Raw genomic sequence first — 10410 nt, forward strand, 5'->3', positions numbered from 1 at the left:
CCACTCTTGAGACTCAGCACCATGAATCTTTCACTGCACAAATGCCCTTTTACGTGGCTTTTAGATGGGAGCAAGAAGTGGAACCGAGAAAATATCAGAAAAGTTCTGTAAGAGAAAGGTGAGCCACTTCAGTCTCCTACCAACTTTCCATTCCTCCCTCCTAAAGGTTTAAATAAATTTTAATCACAAATCTTCTGGTTTTCCAACCCATCTGCTACAACATGGGATAGGGAATTTTCATTTTTGTTGTCTGTTTATATGATTGCTTATGTAGCCTGCAGACCTCAGAGAAATGTAACATTGGTTTCTTTCAAATATTAGGACTTTGGTCTATTTTATTTTCACTTCCAAAAATGTAAAGTCTGAGTCTCTTAGCTTGGGATTCATTAAGTGCCAAGAAATTAGCCAAGTAACGTGGCTTATAGAACTTGGGGCAATTATAGCTTCTTGCAAAGCTGAAAAGAAGAGCTTTTGAGTCAAGGCCATTCAGCAAAGCTCAGGCTAAAGGAAAATTTCATTCCGTTTCGTAAAAGCTTTTTGCTGGGCAAGAAGTAAAAAATAATTTAGAAGCCAATGAAGAAACCTAAAATTCATTCAGACAGGTTTCTCTGGACAAAGGCCTTCAGCAGGTTTCTGCCTGTGACTGGAATCAGAACATCTAATGTCCACTGTCTCTTGGGTCCTCTTTATTCCCAGAGCTCACAGGCTGCCTGTTTCCAATTCCTCTGTGCCAGCACATCTGTTAACGTCCCAAGTGGCTTCCTTTACAGCCGCGTGATCATCTGTGTATTATTAACTAACCGCAAATTAAAGTCATTACTTGGTGCTTAATTTTATGTAACATTTCTTTGTAATGTGTACAAAAGAAATTTGTTTTTACAGGAGTTTGGTAAATAGCATGTGCCATGATTAATTAGAGAATATAATGGGTCTGTTGATTTGAAATTAAATTCAGTGCAACAGTCTTCTCTAAAAATAATTTCTTAAATGACATTTCAAGGTGTGTGAGCCTCTAAAAAAAAAGTGAACATCCTGCATCCATAGTCTTTATGCTCTGTCCTAGACCTATCTGTTGGATTTTACTTGCTAAAGGACTCACTTTTATTTTTCTCAGATAAAAGGTGTGCCTATAGCACTCTAAGAAACAGCAACATTCAAAGAGCTATTTTTAATCCTTTTTGGAACAAGGTAGAATATAAATGAATAAACTAACAAATAAGCAAATCCTTAACTACTTGGAGGTCAGTTACAGTTCAGTGTAGTTCATTCCCCTCCAGCTACATGCGTTCTTCCTTGTCATTTTACACACCTGCATTCTTGCCTGAGGGCCTTTGCACTTATTCCTTCTGCCTAGACATCTTTCTGCCTGGGTTTTCATGTGACTCAAATCTTAGACAGGGACTTCTCTGACCATCCAAGCTAAGGAAGTTCCCTGCCCCAGTCCCTCTCACATCACTGTGTTTAATGTTTTATTCAAATCACTCTGATATTATCTGGCTTTGTGTTTGTTCATTGCTTTTCCTCTGTCTCCTTCTACAGAAGGTAAGATCCTTGAGAACAAAAACTTGTCTGCCTTATCCTCCTTATATCTCCAACACCTAGAACGATGCCTGATACATAAGTTGGTGCTTAATAAATCTTTATGAAATGAATGAATGAATTGCATTGTTCTCACAAGCCCCTTTAAATAACCATGTTCCTAATGGAGAGTAAGCACGATTGGCTTAAAAAGTTTCTTGGAGAAACAGAAAGAGAAATTCAGTATTTGTAGAGTAGGCATGAGATGCATTGGAAGGAAATGAAAAATTAAAATGTAAACAAATTAAGTGACAGGAAGAGCAGAAATAAAGGTTGGTACTAATTGCTCAGTTTGCACAAACACAAAATACCAGCTGGGAAGTGAAACCTTCAATCAGTTGGCACCTTCTTTCTTTATAAACCCAACAGCCAGTTTGATTATTCCCATTAAAATAACTTAGCCAAGACACTGTCTTTGCTGATAGTAAACAAAAAGATCTGAAGATTCTTTCAACTTCCATATATTTAAGACAGGATTCTTGGGGTTGATACAATGTTTCACTGTATAGAGATACGAGGAAGCATGAGATGAGGGTGCTGCAGTAATAGGAGAGTTTCTGACAGAGAATAAAAACTAAGAGGCATAAATTTCCATGATAAGTGTCATACTATATTTAAGGTTTAACCTCAAAATACACTGAAGTCTCTCTCCCCAGACTCTTATGCCTTTTTTTTTTTTTTTCAGTACGCGGGCCCCTCACTGTTGTGGCCTCTCCCGTTGCGGAGCACAGGCTCCAGACGCGCAGGCTCAGCGGCCATGGCTCACGGGCCCAGCCGCTCTGCAGCATGTGGGATCTTCCCGGACCGGGGCACGAACCCATGTCCCCTAGCATCGGCAGGCGGACTCTCAACCACTGCTCCACCAGGGAAGCCCTCCTATGCCTTTTAAAGCTCTTCTCAACTCAACATGAAGTCTATATCAAACAGTGGGACTGGCCTACTAGTATTAATAAGATTTTATTCCCCAATTATGAGTGGGATCTGGAAAATCTATATTCTGATTTTCTCAATGTGCTTAGGGTGAACAGAAGTCTAGGTGGCTCAGTGTGCAATAAGTTACCGTTTCCCACCTCCGCCACTTACTAACTGTAAACATCAGCAAGATACTGAATTTCTCTGAGTCTCAGATTTCTCTTCTGCAAAATGGGCCTGATGTAACTCCTGTGGATTAAATGTAAAGCACTTGTTTTTATGTAATTGTATGCGTCAAACTTTGTAACTCTTACTTTTGGATTTTCAGTTGTAATTTAGAGAATTATTCCCATGTCAGATTTTAGGTCAATTCATGCAGTTTTTTTAATATGTTATCTTTTACCTGTAAATTTCCCCATCATTTTAAATTTGTCCTGGAATACGGTATAAGGAATGGCTTCAATTTTACCTCTTTGCATATGGCTATCCAGTTATCCTAATACCACTTATTAAAAAGTCCATCTTTTCCTCACTAATTAGGGATGACACTTTTATCATAACTAAATTTTTATATGCAGTTAGGTCTATTTCTGAATTTTATACTTTGTCTAGCTATTCATACATTAATACCAAACTGTTTTAATTGTAGAGGTTTATGATATGATTTAATACTATACAATTTTTTGAGGGGTGTCCTGGCTATTCTTGCATGTTTATTCTTCCAAACATACTATATAATCAATTTATTTAGCTCTAGGAAAAAAACCTGATAGCATTTTTACTGGAATTTTATGAAATTGTTTATATAAACATAGGAATAACTAAGATCTTTACAATGTTGCATTTTTCTATGAACACAGTTCATCTTTCCAACTAAGTTAATTTTATATCTTCATGACTGCTTATAATTTTCTTCACATAGGTTTTGAACATTTCTTGTTAAACATACACTGAGGTATTTTGTTTTTAGCTATCAGACATACAGTCTTTTCTTCCATTATGTCTTCTAACTGGTTTTTGTGTCTTTTGATTCAATAATCATATTGTGGTAGTATTAGTATTGCTGTTCTGAAACTGTTGTGTATGTAACAAAAAATGTATATATATTGGTGTCATTGAGAACTGGGATTTGCAGCTTTGGTGAGAGCAGACACAAATGTAAGATCAATGACAGTAAGTAAAAATCCTGGGCTTCCCTGGTGGCGCAGTGGTTGAGAGTCCGCCTGCCGATGCAGGGGACGTGGGTTCGGGCCCCGGTCTGGGAAGATCCCACATGCCGCGGAGCGGCTGGGCCCGTGAGCCATGGCCGCTGAGCCTGCGCGTCCGGAGCCTGTGCTCCGCAACGGGAGAGGCCACAACAGTGAGAGGCCCGCGTACCGCAAAACAAAACAAAAAAAAAAAAAAAAAAATCCTGTAGTTCTGAAAATGAATCTGAGGTAGCAATACTAATTCATAATGTGTTTTAAAAGACTCATTTTCTAGTTCTGTCCACTGGAAAAGCCTGTAAACAATGGTTAACCCAACAGCAATGAGCACTTCCAGAACCCTGATTGTGTCTCTAAATACTATTTCCCACCAAAAGGAACCAAACCTCTTGGAAAGATGGCTGATTCCAGGTGTGAGGCAGGAAGTTATTAAATGTATCTGGAATATCTTGTCATACCACGTAGTAAGGAAGCAGCGATGGAAAACTACTAGGATTCTGTCCAAAGGATTTGGGCTCTAGCTTAAAGATGGGATCATTTGAGCATCAGTAGGAGATGCTAAATGCAATGGATTGAAACATATCAAGTATATTTAAATCCATAAGTTCAGTACGATACCAAAAAACTAAACTCATTAATCACCTTTAGAGGATGCTAGGGAACCAATCCATTGTGTTTTAAAAAGAAACAAACAACAACAACAACAAAACAAAACGAGAAACTGGTCTCAGAGTAAAGAAAGAATCAAGAGGAACTTTCTCTTTACAGAATTTTTTCAACTAATAAATAAATAAGGAATGACAGAATTAGGATATCACCATTTGCAACCTCCTAGTGAATTAATGAATCTGGGCAATGATCACCAATGGCTGCTCACATCACCAAAAAGAGACAATCAGGTATTTTATGCCTTCTAATAGAAGTACAAAACACTGCATGTGAAATATTCTTGACAAAATAATTGAACCTGTATCTTATCAAGCCTCTAAATCTGACTACCAATTTACAGCTTACAATGGCAGAGGAACACATTAAACAACATCACAATCAACAAAATCCAAACTGCTGGAAACCCCAGGACAAACAGCCAATTTCTTCAACAATAACAAACGAACAAAATTGCAAGGAAAATAAACAAAGAAAGAAATGGTAAGAAGACCTATAAATTTTTTTGACATGCAAATGTATTTATTTGATCATATTTGAAAAGGCAGGGTAGAATAAATCCATTTTCTTCATGGTATCACTGTAAACAGACTGAATTTCAGAGCTCTTAGCTTGCTTCACAGACTCCTGAAGAGTGAACGTAAGCAGCCCAGCAAGCCTCTTCCTTCCCCTCCAGGCTCTCCCGCACTTGCTGGGGTGGGGTGCTGCTGGGAGGGGTTGGTGATAACTGATGCTAAATAAACATCAGACGGTGAATTTGTCAAACTCTTTCTACCTCCTCCCAGAGGCAACAGGGTGACTTGGATTATTCTTTAACTATAGTCATTGAGTAATCAAGTAAGTTTATCAAACACAGGATGGAGGGAAGTTTCCATTGTAGATAATTTCCAAAGGTAGGAATGGATGAACTCAGAGCTTCATTATTCAGTCCCTTCTTTTGTTGTCCAGAGTGAAGTATGCTAGCGATGGAGCTCAGATCCTTGGTCCATTGAGTCATTGGTGTAATGCACTCAGCTCCTTTGGAAAAGCCATCTTTGGATGGGGAAGAGAAGTTAGTTTATTATAATGATGGTACTAGACGAGGAAAATCAAAGCAGCAAGCAGCAGGCAGTGACACTTTCCTCTTGAACTCCAATGATCATTCCACTCCTGTCAGCTTTACAGCCCAAGCAAACTCAACTGGGAGAGCAGAGGGTCAGATCGAAGAAAGGAGGAGGCCTTTACCCAGACCTGTGGACCACTTCAGGTCTTCCTGGATCCCAGCATCCTTACCTTTGTAGCTAAGGTAGTTATGAGGGATTGAAGCTTTAAGACTTCTTTTTTTTTTTTACCAGCACAGTAAAATGACATAAAAAGCTGATTAAGGTATACCATACAATTACCGTGTTCTTTTCCCATTGCACCCTCCATGGTTTAGATGCATAGATAACCTCCCCATTATTTTCAGCCACTTCCCAGCAGCAAGACGCCTTTCTTGGAAGATGATGACAATCAGTCCATCTTTAGTTGGTCCAATGTTGAGACAACAGTTTCCCCCCAAACTTACTGTCTGAACCAGTTCTGAAATGATTTCAGATTCACTTGCGACGTCAGACATGGCCATGTCCTAATGATAGTCCTAGGATGCCTTGTCCATAGTGGTGCACACCTCCTACTTGTGATCTAGCAACCTCCCTGGTTTGAATTTACCTTGATAGTTGCAGTATCCTCCATGATAACAGGAGTATTTCTGACCCCATCGTCAATCACTACCACTTCATCCTTGACAGGGATATCATTGTAGAGCCAAGAAAGAAAATGTGTAGAGTTCCAATAAGTATCAGGATATTCTTACTCTCCATCAGACCAAAAGCAGATCAGGTTTCTACTTGCTAACAAGGTCATAAAGCTCTGCCTTTGTTTTCACACTGAAAAAATATGGTGTTTTTGAAGCCATCTTTCTTAAAATAGGTAGAGTGGGTGGAACCATTCTAAGAATGGGTGATACAGTCCATAGCTGTATGTTCCTCTTCAGGACAGCTGCTCCCAACTCATCAACTTATCAAAACACAGTGGGGCTCAGGTCCTCCAAGTTCCAGCTCCACGACACAGGACTCAGCCAGTTTGTGAAGCCTTGGTGATGCTTTGTGGTCAAGACTATATATGGAGCTTGGAAGAGGTCAGCCTGCTTGGGGTGGAAGAAGTCTCGGTGAACTACCACCCCAAATCCAAGTAGCTAAAGCACGGTGGGTGGTTGTCACACCTGAAGTGCTTGTCCTGGGGCCGCCACTCGCCCTTCCGGTGCCACCAGAACAAATTGCTGCCCCAGGCTGGCACCCAAAGCATACTCCAGGCCACTACACCCCAAATGTTGCCTCATGGAACCAGCCCGGAGTGGAGACTCAGCCCACCCCAGGTACAGTGGCACCCGGCGCATGCTGAGCCCCGAGCGCCCTCCTGGCCCTCCTAGCAGCAGCTGTTCGCCTGCCACCCCATCCCGAGAATGGGGACACCTCTCTCTTGGTTTACTGACTTTTAATACACCAAGCCTAATGAATGGAGCTTGTTTGGAACCTGACTCAAGCAAAGGAAACATTTTGTTATGTGCTGTTTTAAGGAAAACAGGACCAGTATGGTGTTCATGAAAAGTAGATGAGATGGGCTGCAGAAATCAGGAAGAACTGAGAGCGCTGGGGTCCAGAACTGGGGGTGGCGGGGTGAAAGCACAGGCCAAGTGAGGCAAACACGGCTCCTTCCTCACTAAGTGACACCTGTCACAACCTCATTTATCTACTGTCTCCAATTTGCTCATCTGGGAAATATTTGGGTTTGAAAAGAATCTTAGAATAGGGATCCAGAAAAAGCTTAGCTACATTAAACCGTGCCCTCCAATTCAACTAGAGATAAAACAAGAGAGGAAGGAGACATATCTCCAAATTCAATTCTCCTATCTTCGCTTATGTTTTATGGAGAACTTATGTCATTCACAAAAGAGACGTCATTTCCCCAGGGGAGACAGCAGGTGTACATTTTCTCTCAAGGCTATTTAATTGCTGTCAAGAAGACATATGATTAACAAAACCAAATGCTGGAAATATGAAGTATAGACAATTTTAAAGTTGTTTATATAGTTGATTACAGTATATCACACAATGTGTTTACTTGCCATAAACCTGCCTATCAGAGACTGTTTCCACACCTGTGCATCTGCACTAAACAGCCCACCGCTTAGCTGTGTGTAAATTCCCAGCTGAGAGAATGGCCAGCACCCAGCAGAAGCAGCTTTCTCTTGTGGCATCTGTTACCCCTTGGGCACCAGCTTTGCACCAGTGAAGGTAGGGCCTGTGGACCCGTAGCATCCCCTGCTTTGACGATACAGCCCTTTGAGCTCTACAGAAGGAAAATAGTATGGAAATGACAGGCCTTTGCGGTTCTTCATTGTTCTTTGTGACGCTGCTGCTCAAAGTGAGGCCCACTGCCCGTAATCTGTTGGTTATTGTTCAGAGATGAGACAAGAACGGAGTTGAGAGGAAGCATTTAGAGTTGTTGACAGCCATGTGGCAGCCTAAGTTTATGTCTGTTGAATCTAATTCAAAAATGGGACTTGAATTTTGTGTATATTGATTTTTTATTCCATTTTAAATTATGTTTTATTGCACTTTGCAAAATATCAGGCTGTGACAGATTGGAAATAAAAAAAGAAACTGATCCTTCACCACGCATAGTTTGAGAAGCATTGCTTCAGAGCAATAGCCCACACGCATACTACATCCCAGGGTTTCATTTTGACACTCTGACAGTTCCCAAGGGGCAGCCAATGGCAAAAAATGTAGATCTACAAAGATGGTTTCCCCAAAGGGTCAGAAGGTCCCTCACAGGTGAGAAGCCGGTATCTAATCTACCACACATGTGTTAGGTCCATGGCAGGGGTTGGTAGACCTAATGAAACCAGCCCAACTGACCCCTTGTCACAACATAACTGCAGGCTTTTCACTAGTACTAGTAGCAGCAGCAGCTAAGATTTACAAAGGACTTATTATGATGCAGATACTGTCCTAAATACTTTACATATACAAAATATTAAATAGCTCTTCTCTCTTTGGAGTAATATATAGTCTCCCCTATGCATGTAGCAAGAGAAGTATAGCATCAAGTCTGTTTACAGTGATTCCTTGTATAGCTATGAAAATTTGCTAACAACTGGCCTCTTTTGGGGGTATTTCAAGATATCATGCCATGTATACTAGAGACAATAATTTAAAAATGGAAACATAATACCCAGGAAATAAGAGTTTTGTGTTCAGATACTAGGAATAGAGTATAGCTGGAAAAAAATTTAATACAGAAACAGCAATCAGTATTGGAAATTGGGGGAATAGGGGAATAGGGGGATAGCTTGGACTATGTTTTCATTTTTTTGTTGTTGCATTTGGAAATTCTTGGGCATGAAACACAGAAAAAAATATAAATGTAAGAAGCAAAGACAACAACATAAGACAACTTACATCAGAGCATAGAGACCTTATCCAAAATGAAGTCTTCCATCTACAACTTTTCTCCCCCCAACCTGGCTGATTTTTTGAAAAGATAAACAAAATTTTAAAACCTTTAGATGGACTAAAGAGAGAAGACTCAAATACGTAAGACCAGAGATGAAAGAGGAAACATTACAACTGATACTATACAAATACAAAGGATCACAAGAGACTATTACAGTTATATGTCAACAAACTGGATAACTTAGAAGAAATAGATATATTCCTAGAAACATACAATCTACCAAGACTGAATCATAAAGAAATAGAAAATCTGAACAGAGCAATAACAAGTAAGGAGACTGAAAAACCTCCAAATAAAGAAAAGCCTAGGACCAGATGGTTTCACTGGTGAATTCTACCCAACATTTTAAATTAATGCCAATTCTTCCCAAACTCTTCGAAAAAATTAAGAGGAGGGAACACTCTCAAACTTGTTTTATGAGGCTAGCATTACCCTGATAACAAGGCCAGATAAGGATAGTATAAGAAAAAAAAAACTATAGACCAATATCCTTGATGAATATTGATGCATAAATTCTCAACAAAATACTAGCAAACCAAATTCAATAGTACAAATAGATCATACACCATGATCAAACTGGATTTACCCCTGGGGTGCAAGAGTGGTTCAACAGTGCAAATCAATAAATGTGATATACCACATTAATAGAATGAAAGATAAAGATCAGATGATCATCTCAATAGATGCAGAAATAGCATTTGACAAAATTTAATATTCTTTCATGATAAAAACTCTCCATAAACTGGATATAGAAAGAAGATATTTCAACATAATAAAGGCCATATATGACAAACCCACAACTAACACCATACTCAGTCTTTTCCTCTAATATCACAAACAAGACAAGAATGCCCACTCTCACCACTCCTATTCAACATAGTACTAGAAGTCCTAGCCAGAGCAATCAGGTAAGAAAATGATATAAAAGGCATCCAAATTGGAAAGTAAGAACTAAAAATGTCTTTTCTTCAGATGATATGATCTTATATATAGAAAATCCTAAAAACTCCACCAAAAAACTGTTAAAACTAATCAGTGAATTCAGTAAAGTTGCAGGATATAAAATTAACAGACAGAAATCAGATGTGTTTCTATACACTAACAATGAAATATTTCAAAAAGAAATTAAGAAAACAGTCCCATTCACAATAGCATCAACAACAACAAAATACTTAGGAATAAATTTAACCAAGGAGGTAAAAGACCGGTACACTGAAAACTGTAAGACTTTGAGGAAAGCGACTGAAGACACAAGTAAATGGAAAGATATTCCTTGTTAATAGTGTTTAAATCTCCATCCTGCTCAAGTCATCTATAGATTCAATGCAATCCCTATGAATTGCAAAGCCATTTTTCATAGAAACAGAAAAAACAGTCCTAAAATTTGTATAGAACAACAAAAGATCTCAAATAGACCAAACAACCTGAGAAAGAAAACAAAGCAGGAGGCATCACTTCCTGATTTCACACTAAACTACAAAGCTGTAGTAATCAGAACAGTATTATACTG

The 10410-nt window shown here is 39.2% G+C and overlaps 1 pseudogene; it reads right to left on the reverse strand.

Moving 5' to 3' along the window:
• Positions 1-4861: 4861 nt before the first annotated feature.
• On the reverse strand, positions 4862-7570 carry LOC101281724 (tissue alpha-L-fucosidase-like; annotated as a pseudogene).
• Between the last annotated feature and the right edge of the window lie 2840 nt (positions 7571-10410).

This window comes from Orcinus orca, chromosome 7 (assembly GCF_937001465.1).
Source record: "Orcinus orca chromosome 7, mOrcOrc1.1, whole genome shotgun sequence".
In the NCBI taxonomy this organism is placed as follows: Eukaryota; Metazoa; Chordata; class Mammalia; order Artiodactyla; family Delphinidae; genus Orcinus; species Orcinus orca.